Source organism: Panulirus ornatus, chromosome 2 (genome assembly GCF_036320965.1).
Source record: "Panulirus ornatus isolate Po-2019 chromosome 2, ASM3632096v1, whole genome shotgun sequence".
In the NCBI taxonomy this organism is placed as follows: Eukaryota; Metazoa; Arthropoda; class Malacostraca; order Decapoda; family Palinuridae; genus Panulirus; species Panulirus ornatus.
The window spans coordinates 5,664,615-5,690,943 of record NC_092225.1 but is presented as its reverse complement, the minus strand read 5'-3'; the positions used below and the strand labels follow the sequence as shown (position 1 = coordinate 5,690,943).

Here is a 26,329-nt window from a genome sequence, read left to right as displayed (position 1 = left end):
ATATATATATATATATATATATATATATATATATATATATATATATATATATATATATATATATATATATATGTGGCCCGGGCTATCGTGCCAGCCTGTGCGGCACTTCAGCAACCCGGAATTATTCCCTGAAACAACGCTTGGAAGGAGGCAGAAGTGATATTGTGACAGTGATTGTGTCAGCGTCGCGTCGCCTCGCCGCGGTGTATCGAGACAGACTTCCCCAGAACTTTTTAAAGGGGAAGTAAATGTTTATAGTTGTGTTACTGGAGTGATAGTTTTCATGCATGGTGTTTTGACAAGAAAATAGTGAAGTTGGAGAAAAATGTAGCTTAGACATTGAAGCTTATTGATTCAGTGGTGAAATTGATGAGAACTGCTATTGACGTTTGTGTGAATAAATTGTACATTTCCTTTTCCATAGCCAGAGGTTGATCCATTATGTGACGTTCATTTTTTTTTCATTCTTTTCAAGCTAAAAGTTTGTTTTCTAAATTGTTTCTTACATTTTTCATATGTATATGTATGTGTGTGTGTGTGTGTGTGTATGTGCGTATGTGTGTGTATGTGTGTGTGTGTGTGTGTGTGTGTGTGTATATATATGTATATTATCCCTGGGGATAGGGGTGAAAGAATACTTCCCACGTATTCCTCGCGTGTCGTAGAAAGCGACTAGAGGGGACGGGAGCGGGGGGCCAGAAATCCTCCCCTCCTTGTATTAACTTTCTAAAATGGGAAACAGAAGAAGGAGTCACGCGGGGAGTGCTCATCCTCCTCGAAGGCTCAGAGTGGGGTGCCTAAATGTGTGTGGATGTAACCAAGATGTAAAAAAAGGAGAGATAGGTAGTATGTTTGAGGAAAGGAACCTGGATGTTTTGGCTCTGAGTGAAACGAAACTCAAGGGTAAAGGGGAAGAGTGGTTTGGAAATGTCTGGGGAGTGAAGTCAGGGGTTAGTGAGAGGACAAGAGCAAGGGAAGGAGTAGCAATACTCCTGAAACAGGAGTTGTGGGAGTATGTGATAGAATGTAAGAAAGTAAATTCTCGATTAATATGGGTAAAATTGAAAGTTGATGGAGAGAGGTGGGTGATTATTGGTGCATATGCACCTGGGCATGAGAGGAAAGATCATGAGAGGCAAGTGTTTTGGGAGCAGCTAAATGAGTGTGTTAGCGGTTTTGATGCACGAGACCGGGTTATAGTGATGGGTGATTTGAATGCAAAGGTGAGTAATGTGGCAGTTGAGGGAATAATTGGTATGCATGGGGTGTTCAGTGTTGTAAATGGAAATGGTGAAAAGCTTGTAGATTTATGTGCTGAAAAAGGACTGATGATTGGGAATACCTGGTTTAAAAAGCGAGATATACATAAGTATACTTATGTAAGTAGGAGAGATGGCCAGAGAGCGTTATTGGATTACGTGTTAATTGACAGGCGTGCGAAAGAGAGACTTTTGGATGTCAATGTGCTGAGAGGTGCAACTGGAGGGATGTCTGATCATTATCTTGTGGAGGCTAAGGTGAAGATTAGTATGGGTTTTCAGAAAAGAAGAGTGAATGTTGGGGTGAAGAAGGTGGTGAGAGTAAGTGAGCTTGGGAAGGAGACCTGTGTGAGGAAGTATCAGGAGAGACTGTGTACAGAATGGAAAAAGGTGAGATCAATGGAAGTAAGGGGAGTGGGGGAGGAATGGGATGTATTTAGGGAATCAGTGATGGATTGCGCAAAAGATGCTTGTGGCATGAGAAGAGTGGGAGGTGGGCTGTTTAGAAAGGGTAGTGAGTGGTGGGATGAAGAAGTAAGAGTATTAGTGAAAGAGAAGAGAGAGGCATTTGGACGATTTTTGCAGGGAAAAAATGCAATTGAGTGGGAGAAGTATAAAAGAAAGAGACAAGAGGTCAAGAGAAAGGTGCAAGAGGTGAAAAAAAGTGCAAATGAGAGTTGGGGTGAGAGACTATCAGTAAATTTTAGGGAGAATAAAAAGATGTTCTGGAAGGAGGTAAATAGGGTGCGTAAGACAAGGGAGCAAATGGGAACTTCAGTGAAGGGCGTAAATGGGGAGGTGATAACAAGTAGTGGTGATGTGAGAAGGAGATGGAATGAGTATTTTGAAGGTTTGTTGAATGTGTCTGATGACAGAGTGGCAGATATAGGGTATTTGGGTCGAGTTGGTGTGCAAAGTGAGAGGGTTAGGGAAAATGATTTGGTAAACAGAGAAGAGGTAGTAAAAGCTTTGCGGAAGATGAAAGCCAGCAAGGCAGCAGGTTTGGATGGTATTGCAGTGGAATTTATAAAAAAAGGGGGTGACTGTATTGTTGACTGGTTGGTAAGGTTATTTAATGTATGTATGACTCATGGTGAGGTGCCTGAGGATTGGCGGAATGCGTGCATAGTGCCATTGTACAAAGGCAAAGGGGATAAGAGTGAGTGCTCAAATTACAGAGGTATAAGTTTGTTGAGTATTCCTGGTAAATTATATGGGAGGGTATTGATTGAGAGGGTGAAGGCATGTACAGAGCATCAGATTGGGGAAGAGCAGTGTGGTTTCAGAAGTGGTAGAGGATGTGTGGATCAGGTGTTTGCTTTGAAGAATGTATGTGAGAAATACTTAGAAAAGCAAATGGATTTGTATGTAGCATTTATGGATCTTGAGAAGGCATATGATAGAGTTGATAGAGATGCTCTGTGGAAGGTATTAAGAATATATGGTGTGGGAGGCAAGTTGTTAGAAGCAGTGAAAAGTTTTTATCGAGGATGTAAGGCATGTGTACGTGTAGGAAGAGAGGAAAGTGATTGGTTCTCAGTGAATGTAGGTTTGCGGCAGGGGTGTGTGATGTCTCCATGGTTGTTTAATTTGTTTATGGATGGGGTTGTTAGGGAGGTAAATGCAAGAGTTTTGGAAAGAGGGGCAAGTATGAAGTCTGTTGGGGATGAGAGAGCTTGGGAAGTGAGTCAGTTGTTGTTCGCTGATGATACAGCGCTGGTGGCGGATTCATGTGAGAAACTGCAGAAGCTGGTGAATGAGTTTGGTAAAGTGTGTGGAAGAAGAAAGTTAAGAGTAAATGTGAATAAGAGCAAGGTTATTAGGTACAGTAGGGTTGAGGGTCAAGTCAATTGGGAGGTGAGTTTGAATGGAGAAAAACTGGAGGAAGTGAAGTGTTTTAGATATCTGGGAGTGGATCTGGCAGCGGATGGAGCCATGGAAGCGGAAGTGGATCATAGGGTGGGGGAGGGGGCGAAAATTTTGGGAGCCTTGAAAAATGTGTGGAAGTCGAGAACATTATCCCGGAAAGCAAAAATGGGTATGTTTGAAGGAATAGTGGTTCCAACAATGTTGTATGGTTGCGAGGCGTGGGCTATGGATAGAGTTGTGCGCAGGAGGATGGATGTGCTGGAAATGAGATGTTTGAGGACAATGTGTGGTGTGAGGTGGTTTGATCGAGTAAGTAACGTAAGGGTAAGAGAGATGTGTGGAAATAAAAAGAGCGTGGTTGAGAGAGCAGAAGAGGGTGTTTTGAAGTGGTTTGGGCACATGGAGAGAATGAGTGAGGAAAGATTGACCAAGAGGATATATGTGTCGGAGGTGGAGGGAACGAGGAGAAGAGGGAGACCAAATTGGAGGTGGAAAGATGGAGTGAAAAGGATTTTGTGTGATCGGGGCCTGAACATGCAGGAGGGTGAAAGGAGGGCAAGGAATAGAGTGAATTGGAGCGATGTGGTATACAGGGGTTGACGTGCTGTCAGTGGATTGAATCAAGGCATGTGAAGCGTCCGGGGTAAACCATGGAAAGCTGTGTAGGTATGTATATTTGCGTGTGTGGACGTGTGTATATACATGTGTATGGGGGGGGGTTGGGCCATTTCTTTCGTCTGTTTCCTTGCGCTACCTCGCAAACGCGGGAGACAGCGACGAGGTATAAAAAAAAGAAAAAAAAAATATATATATATATATATATATATATATATATATATATATATATATATATATATATATATATATATATATATATATATATATATATATATATATATATATATATATATATATATATATATATATATATATATATATATATATATATATATATATATATATATATATATATATATATATATATATATATATATATATATATATATATATATATATATATATATATATGTATATATATATATATATATATATATATATATATATATATATATATATATATATATATATTTATATATATATATATATATTCTTGCACCTTTCTCTTGACCTCCTGTCTCTTTCTTTTATACATCTCCCACTCAATTGCATTTTTTCCCTGCAAAAATCGTCCAAATGCCTCTCTCTTCTCTTTCACTAATACTCTTACTTCTTCATCCCACCACTCACTACCCTTTCTAATCAACCCACCTCCCACTCTTCTCATGCCACAAGCATCTTTTGCGCAATCCATCACTGATTCCCTAAATACATCCCATTCCTCCCCCACTCCCCTTACTTCCATTGTTCTCACCTTTTTCCATTCTGTACTCAGTCTCTCCTGGTACTTCCTCACACAGGTCTCCTTCTCAAGCTCACTTACTCTCACAACCCTCTTCACCCCAACATTCACTCTTCTTTTCTGAAAACCCATACAAATCTTCACCTTAGCCTCCACAAGATAATGATCAGACATCCCTCCAGTTGAACCTCTCAGCACATTAACATCCAAAAGTCTCTCTTTCGCACGCCTGTCAATTAACACGTAATCCAATAACGCTCTCTGGCCATCTCTCCTACTTACATAAGTATACTTATGTATATCTCGCTTTTTAAACCAGGTATTCCCAATCATCAGGCCTTTTTCAGCACATAAATCTACAAGCTCTACACCATTTCCATTTACAACACAGAACACCCCATGTATACCAATTATTCCCTCAACTGCCACATTACTCACCTTTGCTTTCAAATCACCCATCACTATGACCCGGTCTCGTGCATCAAAACCACTAACACACTCATTCAGCTGCTCCCAAAACACTTGCCTCTCTTGATCTTTTTTCTCATGCCCAGGTGCATATGCACCAATAATCACCCACCTCTCTAAATCAACTTTCAGTTTTACCCATATTAATCGAGAATTTACTTTCTTACACTCTATCACATACTCCCAGAACTCCTGTTTCAGGAGTATTGCTACTCCTTCCCTTGCTCTTGTCCTCTCACTAACCCCTGACTTTACTCCCCAGACATTCCCAAACCACTCTTCCCCTTTACCCTTGAGCTTCGTTTCATTCAGAGCCAAAACATCCAGGTTCCTTTCCTCAAACATACTACCTATCTCTCCTTTTTTCACATCTTGGTTACATCCACACACATTTAGACACTCCACTCTGAGCCTTCGAGGAGGATGAGCACTCCCCGCGTGACTCCTTCTTCTGTTTCCCATTTTAGAAAGTTAATACAAGGAGGGGAGGATTTCTGGCCCCCCGCTCCCGTCCCCTATAGTCGCTTTCTACGACACGCGAGGATTACTTGGGAAGTATTCTTTCACCCCTATCCTCAGGGATAATATACATATATATATACATATACACATACACACACATACACATACATAGCACATATACACACATACACACACACATATATATACATATGAGAAATATAAGAAACAATATAGAAAAAAAAGGGCAAATGAGAGTTGGGGTGAGAGAGTATCATTAAATTTTAGGGAGAATAAAAAGATGTTCTGGAAGGAGGTAAATAAAGTGCGTAAGACAAGGGAGCAAATGGGAACTTCAGTGAAGGGCGCAAATGGGGAGGTGATAACAAGTAGTGGTGATGTGAGAAGGAGATGGAGTGAGTATTTTGAAGGTTTGTTGAATGTGTTTGATGATAGAGTGGCATATATAGGGTGTTTTGGTGGAGGTGGTGTGCAAAGTGAGAGGGTTACGGAAAATGATTTGGTAAACAGAGAAGAGGTAGTGAAAGCTTTGCGGAAGATGAAAGCCGGCAAGGCAGCAGGTTTGGATGGTATTGCAGTGGAATTTATTAAAAAAGGTGGTGACTGTATTGTTGACTGGTTGGTAAGGTTATTTAATGTATGTATGACTCATGGTGAGGTGCCTGAGGATTGGCGGAATGCGTGCATAGTGCCATTGTACAAAGGCAAAGGGGATAAGAGTGAGTGCTCAAATTACAGAGGTATAAGTTTGTTGAGTATTCCTGGTAAAGTATATGGGAGGGTATTGATTGAGAGGGTGAAGGCATGTACAGAGCATCAGATTGGGGAAGAGCAGTGTGGATTCAGAAGTGGTAGAGGATGTGTGGATCAGGTGTTTGCTTTGAAGAATGTATGTGAGAAATACTTAGAAAAGCAAATGGATTTGTATGTAGCATTTATGGATCTGGAGAAGGCATATGATAGAGTTGATAGAGATGCTCTGTGGAAGGTATCAAGAATATATGGTGTGGGAGGAAAGTTGTTAGAAGCAGTGAAAAGTTTTTATCGAGGATGTAAGGCATGTGTACGTGTAGGAAGAGAGGAAAGTGATTGGTTCTCAGTTAATGTAGGTTTGCGGCAGGGGTGTGTGATGTCTCCATGGTTAATTTGTTTATGGATGGGGTTGTTAGGGAGGTAAATGCAAGAGTTTTGGAAAGAGGGGCAACTATGAAGTCTGTTGGGGATGAGAGAGCTTGGGAAGTGAGTCAGTTGTTGTTCGCTGATGATACAGCGCTGGTGGCTGATTCATGTGAGAAACTGCAGAAGCTGGTGACTGAGTTTGGAAAAGTGTGTGGAAGAAGAAAGTTAAGAGTAAATGTGAATAAGAGCAAGGTTATTAGGTACAGTAGGGTTGAGGTTCAAGTCAATTGGGAGGTGAGTTTGAATGGAGAAAAACTGGAGGAAGTGAAGTGTTTTAGATATCTGGGAGTGGATCTGACAGCGGATGGAACCATGGAAGCGGAAGTGGATCATAGGGTGGGGGAGGGGGCGAAAATTCTGGGGGCCTTGAAGAATGTGTGGAAGTCGAGAACATTATCTCGGAAAGCAAAAATGGGTATGTTTGAAGGAATAGTGGTTCCAACAATGTTTTATGGTTGCGAGGCGTGGGCTATGGATAGAGTTGTGCACAGGAGGATGGATGTGCTGGAAATGAGATGTTTGAGGACAATGTGTGGTGTGAGGTGGTTTGATCGAGTGAGTAACGTAAGGGTAAGAGAGATGTGTGGAAATAAAAATAGCGTGGTTGAGAGAGCAGAAGAGGGTGTTTTGAAGTGGTTTGGGCACATGGAGAGGATGAGTGAGGAAAGATTGACCAAGAGGATATATGTGTCGGAGGTGGAGGGAACAAGGAGAAGAGTGAGACCAAATTCGAGGTGGAAAGATGGAGTGAAAAAGATTTTGTGTGATCGGGGCCTGAACATGCAGGAGTGTGAAAGGAGGGCAAGGAATAGAGTGAATTGGAACGATATGGTATACCGGGGTTGACGTGCTGTCAGTGGATTGAATCAAGGCATGTGAAGCGTCTGGGGTAAACCATGGAAAGCTGTGTAGGTATGTATATTTGCGTGTGTGGACGTATGTATATACATGTGTATGGGGGGGGGCATTTCTTCCGTCTGTTTCCTTGCGCTACCTCGCAAACGCGGGAGACAGCGACAAAGTATAATAATAAAAAAAATAATATATATATATATATATATATATATATATATATATATATATATATATATATATATATATATATATATATATATTTTTTTTTTTTTTTTTTTTTATACTTTGTCGCTGTCTCCCGCGTTTGCGAGGTAGCGCAAGGAAACAGACGAAAGAAATGGCCTAACCCCCCCCCCCCATACACATGTACATACACACGTCCACACACGCAAATATACATACCTACACAGCTTTCCATGGTTTACCCCAGACGCTTCACATGCCTTGATTCAATCCACTGACAGCACGTCAACCCCTGTATACCACATGACTCCAATTCACTCTATTCCTTGCCCTCCTTTCACCCTCCTGCATGTTCAGGCCCCGATCACACAAAATCTTTTTCACTCCATCTTTCCACCTCCAATTTGGTCTCCCTCTTCTCCTCGTTCCCTCCACCTCCGACACATATATCCTCTTGGTCAATCTCTCCTCACTCATTCTCTCCATGTGCCCAAACCATTTCAAAACACCCTCTTCTGCTCTCTCAACCACGCTCTTTTTATTTCCACACATCTCTCTTACCCTTACGTTACTTACTCGATCAAACCACCTCACACCACACATTGTCCTCAAACATCTCATTTCCAGCACATCCATCCTCCTGCGCACATCTCTATCCATAGCCCACGCCTCGCAACCATACAACATTGTTGGAACCACTATTCCCTCAAACATACCCATTTTTGCTTTCCGAGATAATGTTCTCGACTTCCACACATTTTTCAAGGCTCCCAAAATTTTCGCCCCCTCCCCCACCCTATGATCCACTTCCGCTTCCATGGTTCCATCCGCTGACAGATCCACTCCCAGATATCTAAAACACTTCACTTCCTCCAGTTTTTCTCCATTCAAACTCACCTCCCAATTGACTTGACCCTCACCCCTACTGTACCTAATAACCTTGCTCTTATTCACATTTACTCTCAACTTTCTTCTTCCACACACTTTACCAAACTCAGTCACCAGCTTCTGCAGTTTCTCACATGAATCAGCCACCAGCGCTGTATCATCAGCGAACAACAACTGACTCACTTCCCAAGCTCTCTCATCCCCAACAGACTTCATACTTGCCCCTCTTTCCAGGACTCTTGCATTTACCTCCTTTACAACCCCATCCATAAACAAATTAAACAACCATGGAGACATCACACACCCCTGCCGCAAACCTACATTCACTGAGAACCAATCACTTTCCTCTCTTCCTACACGTACACATGCCTTACATCCTCGATAAAAACTTTTCACTGCTTCTAACAACTTGCCTCCCACACCATATATTCTTAATACCTTCCACAGAGCATCTCTATCAACTCTATCATATGCCTTCTCCAGATCCATAAATGCTACATACAAATCCATTTGCTTTTCTAAGTATTTCTCACATACATTCTTCAAAGCAAACACCTGATCCACACATCCTCTACCACTTCTGAAACCGCACTGCTCTTCCCCAATCTGATGCTCTGTACATGCCTTCACCCTCTCAATCAATACCCTCCCATATAATTTACCAGGAATACTCAACAAACTTATACCTCTGTAATTTGAGCACTCACTCTTATCCCCTTTGCCTTTGTACAATGGCACTATGCACGCATTCCGCCAATCCTCAGGCACCTCACCATGAGTCATACATACATTAAATAACCTTACCAACCAGTCAACAATACAGTCACCCCCTTTTTTAATAAATTCCACTGCAATACCATCCAAACCTGCTGCCTTGCCGGCTTTCATCTTCCGCAAAGCTTTTACTACCTCTTCTCTGTTTACCAAATCATTTTCCCTAACCCTCTCACTTTGCACACCACCTCGACCAAAACACCCTATATCTGCCACTCTGTCATCAGACACATTCAACAAACCTTCAAAATACTCATTCCATCTCCTTCTCACATCACCGCTACTTGTTATCACCTCCCCATTTGCGCCCTTCACTGAAGTTCCCATTTGCTCCCTTGTCTTACGCACCCTATTTACCTCCTTCCAGAACATCTTTTTATTCTCCCTAAAATTTACTGATAGTCTCTCACCCCAACTCTCATTTGCCCTTTTTTTCACCTCTTGCACCTTTCTCTTGACCTCCTGTCTCTTTCTTTTATACTTCTCCCACTCAATTGCATTTTTTCCCTGCAAAAATCGTCCAAATGCCTTTCTCTTCTCTTTCACTAATACTCTTACTTCTTCATCCCACCACTCACTACCCTTTCTAAACAGCCCACCTCCCACTCTTCTCATGCCACAAGCATCTTTTGCGCAATCCATCACTGATTCCCTAAATACATCCCATTCCTCCCCCACTCCCCTTACTTCCATTGTTCTCACCTTTTTCCATTCTGTACACAGTCTCTCCTGGTACTTCCCCACACAGGTCTCCTTCCCAAGCTCACTTACTCTCACCACCTTCTTCACCCCAACATTCACTCCTCTTTTCTGAAAACCCATACTAATCTTCACCTTAGCCTCCACAAGATAATGATCAGACATCCCTCCAGTTGCACCTCTCAGCACATTAACATCCAAAAGTCTCTCTTTCGCGCGCCTGTCAATTAACACGTAATCCAATAACGCTCTCTGGCCATCTCTCCTACTTACATAAGTATACTTATGTATATCTCGCTTTTTAAACCAGGTATTCCCAATCATCAGTCCTTTTTCAGCACATAAATCTACAAGCTCTTCACCATTTCCATTTACAACACTGAACACCCCATGCATACCAGTTATTCCCTCAACTGCCACATTACTCACCTTTGCATTCAAATCACCCATCACTATAACCCGGTCTCGTGCATCAAAACCGCTAACACACTCATTTAGCTGCTCCCAAAACACTTGCCTCTCATGATCTTTCTTCTCATGCCCAGGTGCATATGCACCAATAATCACCCACCTCTCTCCATCAACTTTCAGTTTTACCCATATTAATCGAGAATTTACTTTCTTACATTCTATATATATATATATATATATATATATATATATATATATATATATATATATATATATATATATATATATATATATATATATATATATATATATATATATATATATATATATATATATATATATACTCATATATATATATATATATATATATATATATATATATATATATATATATATATATATATATATATATATATATATATATATTATCCCTGGGGATAGGGGTGAAAGAATACTTCCCACGTATTCCTCGCGTGTCGTAGAAAGTGACTAGAGGGGACGGGAGCGGGGTGCCAGAAATCCTCCCCTCCTTGTATTAACTTTCTAAAATGGGAAACAGAAGGAGTCACGCGGGGAGTGCTCATCCTCCTCGAAGGCTCAGAGTGGGGTGCCTAAATGTGTGTGGATGTAACCAAGATGTGAAAAAAGGAGAGATAGTTAGTATGTTTGAGGAAAGGAACCTGGATGTTTTGGCTCTGAGTGAAACGAAGCTCAAGGGTAAAGGGGAAGAATGGTTTGGGAAGGTCTGGGGAGTAAAGTCAGGGGTTAGTGAGAGGACAAGAGCAAGGGAAAGAGTAGCAATACTCCTGAAACAGGAGTTGTGGGAGTATATGATAGAGTGTAAGAAAGTAAATTCTCGATTAATATGGGTAAAACTGAAAGTTGATTTAGGGAGTTGGGTGATTATTGGTGCATATGCACCTGGGCATGAGAAGAAAGATCATGAGAGGCAAGTGTTTTGGGAGCAGCTGAATGAGTGTGTTAGTGGTTTTGATTCACGAGACAAGGTCATAGTGATGGGTGATTTGAATGCAAAGGTGAGTAATGTGGCAGTTGAGGGAATAATTGGTATACATGGGGTGTTCAGTGTTGTAAATGGAAATGGTGAAGAGCTTGTAGATTTATGTGCTGAAAAAGGACTGATGATTGGGAATACCTGGTTTAAAAAGCGAGATATACATAAGTATACTTATGTAAGTAGGAGAGATGGCCAGAGAGCGTTATTGGATTACGTGTTAATTGACAGGCGTGCGAAAGAGAGACTTTTGGATGTTAATGTGCTGAGAGGTGAAACTGGAGGGATGTCTGATCATTATCTTGTGGAGGCTAAGGTGAAGATTTGTATGGGTTTTCAGAAAAGAACAGTGAATGTTGGGGTGAAGAGGGTGGTGAGAGTAAGTGAGCTTGAGAAAGAGACCTGTGTGAGGAAGTACCAGGAGAGACTGAGTACAGAATGGAAAAAGATGAGAACAATGGAAGTAAGGGGAGTGGGGGAGGAATGGGATGTATTTAGGGAATCAGTGATGGATTGCGCAAAAGATGCTTGTGGAATGAGAAGAGTGGGAGGTGGGTTGATTAGAAAGGGTAGTGAGTGGTGGGATGAAGAAGTAAGAGTATTATTGAAAGAGAAGAGAGAGGCATTTGGAAGATTTTTGCAGGGAAAAAATGCAATTGAGTGGGAGATGTATAAAAGAAAGAGACAGGAGGTCAAGAGAAAGGTGCAAGAGGTGAAAAAAAGTGCAAATGAGAGTTGGGGTAAGAAAGTATCATTAAATTTTAGGGAGAATAAAAAGATGTTCTGGAAGGAGGTAAATAAAGTGCGTAAGACAAGGGAGCAAATGGGAACTTCAGTGAAGGGCGCAAATGGGGAGGTGATAACAAGTAGTGGTGATGTGAGAAGGAGATGGAGTGAGTATTTTGAAGGTTTGTTGAATGTGTTTGATGATAGAGTGGCAGATATAGGGTGTTTTGGTCGAGGTGGTGTGCAAAGTGAGAGGGTTAGGGAAAATGATTTGGTAAACAGAGAAGAGGTAGTGAAAGCTTTGCGGAAGATGAAAGCCGGCAAGGCAGCAGGTTTGGATGGTATTGCAGTGGAATTTATTAAAAAAGGGGGTGACTGTATTGTTGACTGGTTGGTAAGGTTATTTAATGTATGTATGACTCATGGTGAGGTGCCTGAGGATTGGCGGAATGCGTGCATAGTGCCATTGTACAAAGGCAAAGGGGATAAGAGTGAGTGCTTAAATTACAGAGGTATAAGTTTGTTGAGTATTCCTGGTAAATTATATGGGAGGGTATTGATTGAGAGGGTGAAGGCATGTACAGAGCATCAGATTGGGGAAGAGCAGTGTGGTTTCAGAAGTGGTAGAGGATGTGTGGATCAGGTGTTTGCTTTGAAGAATGTATGTGAGAAATACTTAGAAAAGCAAATGGATTTGTATGCAGCATTTATGGATCTGGAGAAGGCATATGATAGAGTTGATAGAGATGCTCTGTGGAAGGTATTAAGAATATATGGTGTGGGAGGAAAGTTGTTAGAATCAGTGAAAAGTTTTTATCGAGGATGTAAGGCATGTGTACGTGTAGGAAGAGAGGTAAGTGATTGGTTCTCAGTGAATGTAGGTTCGCGGCAGGGGTGTGTGATGTCTCTATGGTTGTTTAATTTGTTTATGGATGGGGTTGTTAGGGAGGTAAATGCAAGAGTTTTGGAAAGAGGGGCAAGTATGAAGTCTGTTGGGGATGAGAGGGCTTGGGAAGTGAGTCAGTTGTTGTTCGCTGACGATACAGCGCTGGTGGCTGATTTATGTGAGAAACTGCAGAAGCTGGTGACTGAGTTTGGTAAAGTGTGTGGAAGAAGAAAGTTAAGAGTAAATGTGAATAAGAGCAAGGTTATTAGGTACAGTAGGGTTGAGGGTCAAGTCAATTGGGAGGTGAGTTTGAATGGAGAAAAACTGGAGGAAGTGAAGTGTTTTAGATATCTGGGAGTGGATCTGGCAGCGGATGGAACCATGGAAGCGGAAGTGGATCATAGGGTGGGGGAGGGGGCGAAAATTCTGGGGGCCTTGAAGAATGTGTGGAAGTCGAGAACATTATCTCGGAAAGCAAAAATGGGTATGTTTGAAGGAATAGTGGTTCCAACAATGTTGTATGGTTGCGAGGCGTGGGCTATGGATAGAGTTGTGCGCAGGAGGATGGATGTGCTGGAAATGAGATGTTTGAGGACAATATGTGGTGTGAGGTGGTTTGATCGAGTGAGTAACGTAAGGGTAAGAGAGATGTGTGGAAATAAAAAGAGCGTGGTTGAGAGAGCAGAAGAGGGTGTTTTGAAGTGGTTTGGGCACATGGAGAGGATGAGTGAGGAAAGATTGACCAAGAGGATATATGTGTCGGAGGTGGAGGGAACGAAGAGAAGAGGGAGACCAAATTGGAGGTGGAAAGATGTAGTGAAAAAGATTTTGTGTGATCGGGGCCTGAACATGCAGGAGGGTGAGAGGAGGGCAAGGAATAGAGTGAATTGGAGCGATGTGGTATACCGGGGTTGACGTGCTGTCAGTGGATTGAAGCAAGGCATGTGAAGCGTCTGGGGTAAACCATGGAAAGCTATGTAGGTATGTATATTTGCGTGTGTGGACGTATGTATATACATGTGTATGGGGGGGTGGTTGGGCCATTTCTTTCGTCTGTTTCCTTGCGCTACCTCGCAAACGCGGGAGACAGCGACAAAGTATAATAAATAAATAAAATAAATATATATATATATATATATATATATATATATATATATATATATATATATATATATATATTATCCCTGGGGATAGGGGAGAAAGAATACTTCCCACGTATTCCCTGCGTGTCGTAGTAGGCGACTAAAAGGGAAGGGAGCGGGGGAAATCCTCCCCTCTCGTTTTTTTTTTTTTTTTCTTTTAATTTTCCAAAAGAAGGAACAGAGAAGGGGGCCAGGTGAGAATATTCCCTCAAAGACCCAGTCCTCTGTTCTTAACGCTACCTCGCTATCGCGGGAAATGACGAATAGTATGAAAAAAAAAAAAAATATATATATATATATATATACATATATATGTATATATATATATATATATATATATATATATATATATATATATATATATATATATATATATATATATATATATATATATATATATATATATATATATATATATGTATTTTTTATTTCTATATTTTGCTTTGTCGCTGTCACCCGCATTTGCAAGGTAGCGCAAAGATACAGAAGAAAAAAATGGCCCAACCCACCCCCATACACATGTATATACACACACGTCCACACACGCAAATATACATACCTATACATCTCAATTTACACATATATATACACACACAGACACATACATATATACCCATGCACACAATTCACACTGTCTGCCTTTATTCATTCCCATCGCCATCTCGCCACACATGGAATTCCATCCCCCTCCCCCCTCATATGTGCGAGGTAGCGCTAGGAAAAGATAAAAAAGGCCCCATTCGTTCACACTCAATCTCCAGCTGTCATGTAATAATGCCCGAAACCACAGCTCTCATTCCACATGCAGGCCCCACAAAACTTTCCATGGTTTACCCCAGACGCTTCATATGCCCTGATTCAATCCACTGACAGCACGTCAACAACGGTATACCACATCGATCCAATTCACTCTATTCCTTGCCCTCCTTTCACCCTCCTGCATGTTCAGGCCCCGATCACTCAAAATCTTTTTCACTCCATCTTTCCACCTCCAATTTGGTCTCCCACTTCTCCTCGTTCCCTCCAACTCCGACACATATATCCTCGTTGTCAATCTTTCCTCACTCATTCTCTCCATGTGACCAAACCATTTCAAAACACCCTCTTCTGCTATCTCAACCACGCTCTTTTTATTTCCACACATCTCTCTTACCCTTACATTACTTACTCGATCAAACCACCTCACATCACACATTGTCCTCAAACATCTCATTTCCAGCATATCCACCCTCCTGCGCACAACTCTATCCATAGCCCACGCCTCGCAACCATACAACATTGTTGGAACCATTATTCCTTCAAACATACCCATTTTTGCTTTCCGAGATAATGTTCCCGACTTCCACACATTCTTCAATGCTCCCAGGATTTTCGCCCCCTCCCCCACCCTATGATTCACTTCCGCTTCCATGGTTCCATCCGCTGCCAGATCCACTCCCAGATATCTAAAAGACTTTACTTCCTCCAGTTTTTCTCCATTCAAACTTACCTCCCAATTGACTAGACCCTCAACCCTACTGTAGCTAATAACCTTGCTCTTATTCACATTTACTCTTAACTTTCTTCTTTCATACACTTTACCAAACTCAGTCACTAGCTTTTGCAATTTCTCACATGAATCAGCCACCAGCGTTGTATCATCAGCGAACAACAACTGACTCACTTCCCAAGCTCTCTCATCCACAACAGACTTCATACTTGCCCCTCTTTCCAAAACTCTTGCCTTCACCTCCCTAACAACCCCATCCATAAACAAATTAAACAACCATGGAGACATCACACACCCCTGCCGCAAACCTACATTCACTGAGAACCAGTCACTTTCCTCTCTTCCTACACGTACACATGCCTTACATCCTCGATAAAAACTTTTCACTGCTTCTAACAACTTTCCTCCCACACCAAATATTCTTAATACCTTCCACAGAGCATCTCTATCAACTCTATCATATGCCTTCTCCAGATCCATAAATGCTACATACATATTCCATCTACTTTACTAAGTATTTCTCACATACATTCTTCAAAGCAAACACCTGATCCACACATCCTCTACCACTTCTGAAACCACACTGCTCTTCCCCAATCTGATGCTCTGTACATGCCTTCACCCTCTCAATCAATACCCTCCCATATAATTTACCAGGAATACTCAACAAACTTATACCTCTGTAATATGAGCACTCACTCTTATCCCCTTTGCCTTTGTACAATGGCACTATGCACGCATTCCGCCAGTCCTCAGTCACCTCACCATGAGTCATACATACATTAAATAACCTTACCAACCAGTCAACAATACAGTCACCACCTTTTTTTATAAATTCCACTGCAATACCATCCAAACCTGCTGCCTTGCCGGCTTTCATCTTCCGCAAAGCTTTCACTACCTCTTCTCTGTTTACCAAATCATTTTCCCTAACCCTCTCACTTTGCACACCACCTCGAGCGAAACACCCTATATCTGCCACTCTATCATCAAACACATTCAACAAACCTTCAAAATACTCACTCCATCTCCTTCTCACATCACCACTACTTGTTATCACCTCCCCATTTGCGCCCTTCACTGAAGTTCCCATTTGCTCCCTTGTCTTACGCACTTTATTTACCTCCTTCCAGAACATCTTTTTATTCTCCCTAAAATTTAATGATACTCTCTCACCCCAACTCTCATTTGCCCTTTTTTTCACCTCTTGCACCTTTCTCTTGACCTCATGTCTCTTTCTTTTATACATCTCCCACTCAATTGCAATTTTTCCCTGGAAAAATCGTCCAAATGCCTCTCTCTTCTCTTTCACTAATACTCTTACTTTTTCATCCCACCACTCACTACCCTTTCTAATCAACCCATCTCCCACTCTTCTCATGCCACAAGCATCTTTTGCGCAATCCATCACTGATTCCCTAAATACATCCCATTCCTCCCCCACTCCCCTTACTTCCATTGTTCTCACCTTTTTCCATTCTGTACTAAGTCTCTCCTGGTACTTCATCACACAAGTCTCCTTCCCAAGCTCACTTACTCTCACCACCCTCTTCACCCCAACATTCACTCTTCTTTTCTGAAAACCCATACAAATCTTCACCTTAGCCTCCACAAGATAATGATCATACATCCCTCCAGTTGCACCTCTCAGCACATTAACATCCAAAAGTCTCTCTTTCGTGCGCCTGTCAATTAACACGTAATCCAATAACGCTCTCTGGCCATCTCTCCTACTTACATAAATATACTTATGTATATCTCGCTTTTTAAACCAGGTATTCCCAATCACCAGTCCTTTTTCAGCACATAAATCTACAAGCTCTTCACCATTTCCATTTACAACACTGAACACCCCATGTATACCAATTATACCCTCAACTGCCACATTACTCACCTTTGCATTCAAATCACCCATCACTATAACCCGGTCTCGTGCATCAAAACCACTAACACACTCATTCAGCTGCTCCCAAAACACTTGCCTCTAATGATCTTTCTTCTCATGCCCAGATGCATATGCACCAATAATCACCCATCTCTCTCCATCAACTTATATATATATATATATATATATATATATATATATATATATATATATATATATATATATATATATATATATATATATATATATATATATATATATAGAGAGAGAGAGAGAGAGAGAGAGAGAGAGAGAGAGAGATAGATATATATGTATATATATTGGAGAGGATCACAAATTTGCGCGTGATCAAGATATTCCTATGAGTCCGCGTGGAAAATGAAACAAGAAAAGTTCCCAAGTGCACTTTCGTGTAATAGTCACTTCATCAGGGGAGACACAAGAGAGAAATATAACAGTCAGTTGATATACATCGAAGAGACGAAGCTAGGACGCCATTTGTTAAACATGTGATTGTCCTAAACATACAACGAGTGTTAATAAACTCATCATTTTACAAATCTTATCAACAATAAAGTTATCTTATTTGTACAGACCATTACTAATATTAAGATTATAATTCTTTTTGTATTTAATAATAGAAGATTCAATGATATTTCTCTTCGTAATAGAGTTATAGTTAACACCTGAGATGGCGTTACTGCAGCCAATACAATGATCATAGTTTTTAACGTGATTAAACAAGGCATTTGATTCTTGTCCCGTTCTTATACTATATTTATGTTGCTTAATTCTAACAGAAAGATCCTTACCAGTCTGACCAACATAAAATTTATCACAGTTTCCACAAGGAACTTTATAGATGCAACCAAGAGAATTTTCTGGTGAATTCCTGATTAAGATATTCTTTATAGTATTATTGTTGCTACGAACAACATTTACATTAAAGTATTTAAGGAACATGGGAAGCAAAGTGAAATTATTATGAAAAGGGGAGAACTAAAAGATTCTCGGTGTCAATGGGAGGTTTGGGCTCAACTTTATAAAATGATTTCTTTGCTAACTTAAGGGATTTATCAATGAAAGTTCTAGGGTACTTTAACTTATATCCAATAGAATATATCTTCTCAAACTCATCATCAATGAACTGTGGACTGCAAATACGTAATGCCCTTAGGAACATAGATTGAATTGATGATAATCTAACTCTGTCATGTTAAGATGAGTAATAATGGATATATGAGCATGCATTGGTGGGTTTTCTGTATATGCTAAACTTAAACTTGTTTACTTGTCTATGGATCATGCAATCTAAAAATGGTAACATACCATTATTTTCATTTTCTATAGTAAATTTGATGGAAGATACTAAATTGTTAAGGGGAGAAATGTTTGTAAATATTCATTTGTTGGCCAAACACAAAGAACATCATCTACATACCTAAACCAAATTGCATTAGTGGGTAAGATATCCTTTTGTAATTTTGTTTCAAAAAATTCCATATAAATATTACTTAGTACAGGTGAAAGAGGGTTACCCATTGCCATACCAAATTTTTGAGCATAATAATCTGCATTAAATTGAAATACCCAGTATTTCATACACAATTTTTTCAGTTCAATGAAGTTAGACTTTGAAACAGGTAAATGAATATCATCCAAGACATCAAATAAATATTCTAAAAGGTCATCAACTGGAACTTTAGTGAAAAGTGAGGAATCATCAAAGCTAACTAGTTTGAAATCAAAATTAATGTTGATATTGTTTAGCTTGTTGACTAAATCTACATTGTTCATGATATTAGAATTTGATACCTTACTCACTAAATGGCTTAATAAGGAAACTAACCATTTTGATAATTTATATGTGATGGAGCCTACTGAATTCACTATAGGTCTTGCTGGAAAATTTTGTTTATGTGTAACTGTGATAAATTTTATGTTGGTCAGACTGGTAAGGATCTTTCATTTAGACTTAAGCAACACAAATATAGTATAAGAACGGGACAAGAATCAAATGCCTTGTTTAATCATGTTAAAAACTATGATCATTGTATTGACTGGAGTAACGCCATCTCAGTTGTTAACTCTAACTCTATTACCAAGAAAAATATCATTGAATCTTCTCTTATCAAATACACAAAGAATTATAATCTTAATATTAGGGATGGTCTGTACAAATTAGATAACTTTATTGTTGATAAGATTTGTAAAATGATAAGTTTATGAACGCTCGTTGTATGTTTTGGACAATCACATGTCTACCAAATGGCGTCCTAGCTTCGTTTCTTTGATGTATATGAACTGACTGTTATATTTCTCTCTTGTGTCTCCCCTGATGATGTGATTATTCACGAAAGTGCACTTGGGAACTTTTCGTGTTTTATTTTCCCCGTGGACTCATAGGAATATATATATATATATATATATATATATATATATATATATATATATATATATATATATATATATATATATATATGTTTCTTTTTTTTCTTTCAATCTATTCGCCATTTCCCGCATCAGCGAGGTAGCGCTACGAACAGAGGTCTGGGCTTTTAAGGGAATATCCCCTTCTGGCCCCCTTCTCTGTTTCTTTTTTTGGAAAATTAAAAAAAAAAAGCAGAGGGAAGGATTTCCACTCTCCCGCTCCTTCCCTTTTTTGTCGCCATCTACGACACGCGGGGAATGCATGGGAATTATTCTTTCTCCCCTATTATATTATTATCATTATCATTATTATTATTATCATTGTCATTATTATCTTTATCATTATCATTATTATTATCATTATTATTACAATTATTATCATTGTTGTTATTATTATTATTACTATCATCATTATTATTAATTTCATTATTATCCGTATTATGATTATTATCATTATTATTATTGTTATTATTAATATTATTATTATCATTATTATCATAATTAAAATTATTAGTATTATCTTTGTTATTACTATCATTATTATTGTTATTATCATTATTATCATTATCAACATTATTATTATTATCGTCGTTATTACTATCATTATTATTATTATTACCATTATTATTATTATTATTATTATTATTATTATTATTATTATTATTATTATTATTATTATTATTATTATTATTATCATTATTATTATTATTATCATTATTGTTATTACTATTATTATTATTATTATTATTATTATCATTATTATTATTATTATTATTATTATTATTATTATTATTATTATTATTATTATTATTATCATTATTATTATTATTATTATTATTATTATTATTATTATTATTATTATTATTATTATTATTATTGTTACTATTATTTTTATTGTTGTTATTATTATTATTATTATTATTATCATTATTATTATTATCATTATCATTACTATTATTATTATTATTATTATTATTATTATTATTATTATTATTATTATTATTATTATTATTATTATTATTATTATTATCATTATTATTATTACCATTATTACTATTATTACTATTATCATTATCATTATTATTATCATTGTCATTGTTATTATTATTATTGTTATTATTATCATAATTATCATTACTACTATAATCATTGTACTCGATCATCGTTTCCCGTGTTAGCGAGGTAACGCCTGGAAACACGAATAATGGCCCATCTACTTATCTACCCATATTTATTGGTGAGGACATGTCATGAATGGAGGGGTAACGTTTTTGTCATACTGTGTTATTGGTCGATATATCACAATCTGTCATTGCCATGTAGTCATATATAAATGAGTTGTGTGTATGAATACTCTATGTAATAGATAAGAATTACATGTATGTGTATTTTTTGCAATACCACAGTATAATTTCTATTATGTACAACTGATTTGCTATGTTAAGTTGTATGACTTATATTTAAGACACTACGAAGCTGAAAGTATTCGTGCAGTCGGTGGCATCTATCAGGGGTTTGGATCCCACCATTTATCTCGTTTGATATTTCGAAGCTTACTATATTTCTATATTCGAAGCCTAAGCATTGTTTGAAAATCGGTTGGCGGTCTACTGACATTCGCTCCACACACCCCGTCACCAACCGTCAAAATGAACTTGGCGAAAACTACTCAACGCGGAAGCATCGTAGGCATGAGAGACTGGCTCTCCTGATGGCATCAGAAATATCGCTGGAGCTGGGGATGTCTCACACAACAGTGTATAAATGGTTAAGAAGATGGGATGAAAAGAAACATCTCGATGATCGGCTAAAGTCAGCACATCCCAGAGAAACAACACCAGCTCAGGATGAAGCTATACGTGGAGCAGTTGTAGCAAACCCCTTCACGAATGCTGTCACCATTGGGGAACAGGTAAGACTCGACGTTACTCCAAGGGAACGGTGAGGAAGAAGCTACACGAGTCTGGCATACACCATCGGACGTCTGCTATAAAAGAAAAGCTCAGTGAGAGACACAGAGAATACCGACTTTGCTTTGCTAACAGTATGCAGAGGAGGGATTGAACTTCAGGGCGTGTGTCATCTGGAGCGATGAAAAGCCTTTCTGTTCATCATCAACGTGAAGAGTTCATTGCTGGAACAGATATAATGGAGGGTACGACTTTATAAGTAGGATGTATAATGCAAAGACTACAAAATACTACAGGGTTTCACAGTTATTCATTTATTCCTTTGCTTACGTCTACTAGGATATTTCATTATCAATTACATCTTCTTTTGACATATTGTGCCTATGGTTTCTAAGAATGTTAGTTTGCTTTGTAAGAATATCACACTGTTTATCTTTTCAATCCTGTTCCTACCCTTCTTTACATCTGTGTTGGCTACAGGACAAGTTAAGATTATAACATGCAGTGAATGTCAATAAAAAAAAACCTCTACTACTTATTGTCCATCAGTTTTTTTTTCATATTTCTCCTTTACTTAGCATAGCTGTATACTGAATAACAAAATAATCAATATAAAAAACATTTCCTTTAACCAGTTAAGTGCACTACGACATCTATGAGGTAACCAGGAGCTGTCACGTTATTGTCAATACTAGGGGCTGGATCTACCTGCACGGGGTAGGTGAAGTGGTGATATCGAGGGACGTTTAACTGCAGACAAGCATATAGAAATATTTGACGAAGTCATGCTCCCCTAGATGCAGACCTACGATCTACCCTACCCATAGAGGATCATCTTTATGCAGGACAACTGTCCCATACACACGGCCAGGATCGTCAGACGATGGTTCCAAGATGTGAGTAAAGTTGAACTCCTCGAATGGCCAAGCAAAGCAAGCGATCTCAATCCTATTGAGAACATATGGGCAAATATTGTTAATGTGTGGGAGCCAGTATAGGAACGAACATCGGATCAACTGGTATTGTACGCCAAGAGGGAGTGGGAAATCCTGAAGAGGATGCCTGAGCTGGTTGTCAGACACGTGGCTTCTGTTCCCGAACGACTGCGGAAGTAATTGAGATGGGCGGAGGGTGGATTGGCCTCTGAGTATGGGTCTGAAATGTGAGCTTCAGAGAATGGCAGAGTCTGCGTGTATGTTTTAAGTATGTTTGGATGTATGAGTGTGGGTAGCTATGACTTATAATAAACATGCTATACCATTTTTCATTGACATATGAATAAACTGTAGTGTCTGCCATACTAATGAATGCAAAGGAGAGCAAACAGTGAACTTTAGCTGCGTATAATAGGTTAAAGAAGGTCGCAAGACTCGATATTCTGAGGAAAATTGCACCATAAGAAATCAGAAACCAATAATGTAATAATATAGCAAAGTCATAACATGAGCACTGTTGACACGGAAGGCTGATCACCTAAGTTTGTGGAGTATTGTTAGATTTGTTGGTTACGTGTTATCCGTATCATTTCATACAAACGGCTGTTAAACAGTCATATCAACCATACATTATGAATGTAAACAGTTCAGGAAGGCTATAATTCCTAATCATGCATCGTGTATATCCATTTTACGCTTCAACTGCGCCTATACTACCTCAGATGATGACCACCCAGCCATTCAGTCTGTTCGCTGAGAGTAGAACAGTTGTTAACTTCAGAAAAAAACAGAAACTTATGGTATGTAAAGATGTCACCTCTTGTGAGAGAGACATGATAATGTTGCACACCTTTAGACGTTATTTCCATCAACATAGGCAACACAATCAAACATGAGGAAACGCGAAGGTGTTGTTTATTACTTAGAAACTAAGTCTGCATGAAAAACAAAACATTTGCGAGAAATAAGGCTGAATAGAGAAAATGTAGTCACGTAGAATATTGTAAAATTGGAAATACTCATCTGCTGATAACCTCATCTTTATTCCATGGATACTTATAACCCTTATTGATGGCGGATTGTTCCTGGTTATCAGTAAAATCGTCTTCCGTTAAGCATATTGATATAGTAAACAAATTTGCCGTATTCCTTGCAACCTTAAGAAAGATTTTAATCTTTCTTTTTATGGTATTTCATACAAGTGAAATTGCCCGAGGTACTACAGAGCATACGATTTATCATGATTTATCATGTACGGCACCTTAAGTCATCCTTATACTTGACAAATTCACTTTTTACTTGAAAGGATGAAATGTGTGAAAAACAGAATTACTGTAATCTAAGTAACTTTCTCAAGCATACGTCACTTTTTTTTACAGTATCGAATACAGCAAAGACAAACCTGCCCAAATCTAAGTTTCTATAGAGCGAAAAAAGAAAAAGTGCGAAAAAACAGCGAAAATAGGAGAAAATATTTATGGACCTAGCTCAGTTATAAAGGTTGTAGCAAGGGAGAAAGACAAAAGAGGTAAGAGAGTGCTAAGAGCGGCCTGCACGTGACTAGTATTTTACTCTGGCTGATGCCAGACTATTTTACTTAGACTGTCGCTACACGATTATATTCAACATAAAGGAAACCCCACGCAGCGAAAGTGGTAACCCTCAGTGTGTAGATGAATTTGAATTGTCCGGTGTAAAAGAATAGCATGTCCATCAGCTCTTTGGAGTTGATTGCTATAGTGTGTCTACCTCGTAACACGTGTGAAGGATGAAGCAACTCTTACCCTATGAGTGCAGTCATTTACACTGACTTCAAAATGCACTCGCCCTCAAAAGGCCTCATTAGAATTTCTTTGCTTTAAACTGTGGAGTGACAGATCGCCGTTTTATTGACACAACATTCTCCATACATTACTTCAACGTGCATATTTTGTGACTGAACTCGAAGGATGAACGAAATCAGGGAAGACAGTGTGGGAGAAGAGTGCCATTGTGATGCTAGTTGGGAGGTGAGTGCTCGTGTGAGGCTAGCTAGGAGGTGAGTGCTCGTGTGAAGCTAACTGGGAGGTAAGTGCTCGTGTGAGGCTAGCTGGGAGGTGTGTGCTCGTGTGAGGCTAGCTCGTAGAAGAGATTGTGGTGCGAGAGGGTACAGATCTTAATAAGAATGTTTTGAGTATCATGGCTACAATCTGTATTTATCATGGATTGAACAAACATCAGTTTAGTAAAAGCTTAGATTGTTTTACCAGTTTGATGAAGAAATTAACAATAATGGGTGTGTATGTGCTCAATGAAACTCTGTCCACCTTCAAGGGAGACCTCTCGTATTTACTGAAAATGTAACTAAGTGATAAAGATTGTTAAAAAAAACGCCATATTTCAGTGAGATACCCATTAGTAAAGCATGTGGACGAAGGCATTGATAAATAAAGTATTTCATTTGATATGAATTGATCAAACATTTGAGGCTTCGGTCTCATAGGGAGCCCACACCCTAGACAGCTCCCGTTGACTCCACAAATTCATATGCTTTAGCAATGCCGTAAATATGAGTCATAATCCCTGATAAAACTAAAAAAAATGCGCGTAATGATAGATATTATACTGTATAATTCACGCTGCGATATAGAGTACTCACACACAGAACCCTCTCCAACATATGATTATATGGCAGTGACTGAGACAGCGATAAGTCCACCAATCACACACTATAACACAAACTTTCCTCTCTATTCATTATTTAAACTACCATCTCTATGTGTACTACTGGGGTTGTTGTCAAAAGTCGCCAATTGTGTCCAGGTTCTTTGTTCGCGATTACACATATACACTTACACTTAAATCCATCAACATAGAGTTATTAATCTTCTTTCTTATGTTCTTTTATTTTCCCAGTATCATTCTACAACTAAATGGATGTTCGACACTAGGTGTACAAAATTACCATATATTTTTCTTCAATCAAGCTTTCGCCTTCAAAGAGGCATCAACAGGAATCTACAAAATAGAGAGAAAAATCTGCCTTCCAAATTTGAATATGAAACGTAAATCTCAAATGTAATGTATACAAGAAACACACTTTAAGAAAATCCAGAGTAAATAGCATATGAATAATAATTGAAAACACTAAAGACAAAATATCAAACAGAAATACATACGAACTAACTGTGAATCAGACACAGAAAAACAATATTGAACATGGTAGGAATATAGACATTCCATCACTAAACACGCCACATACTGTCCTCAAACATCTCATTTCCAGCACATCCACCCTCCTCCGCACAACTCTATCTATAGCTCACGCCTCGCAACCATATAACATTATTGGAGCCACTATTCCTTCAAACATACCCATTTTCGCTTTCTGAGATAATGTTCTCGACTTCCACACATTCGTCAACGCTCCCAGAACATTCGACCCCTCCCCCACCCTATGATTCACTTCCGCTTCCATAGTTCCATCCGCTGCTAAATGCACTCCCA

General features: G+C 39.0%; 1 pseudogene; it reads right to left on the bottom strand.

The window, feature by feature from the left end:
• Positions 1 to 21,317, bottom strand: part of LOC139753273 (charged multivesicular body protein 4b pseudogene) — a 47,704-nt pseudogene extending 26,387 nt beyond the window's left edge.
• Positions 21,318 to 26,329: the final 5,012 nt, after the last annotated feature.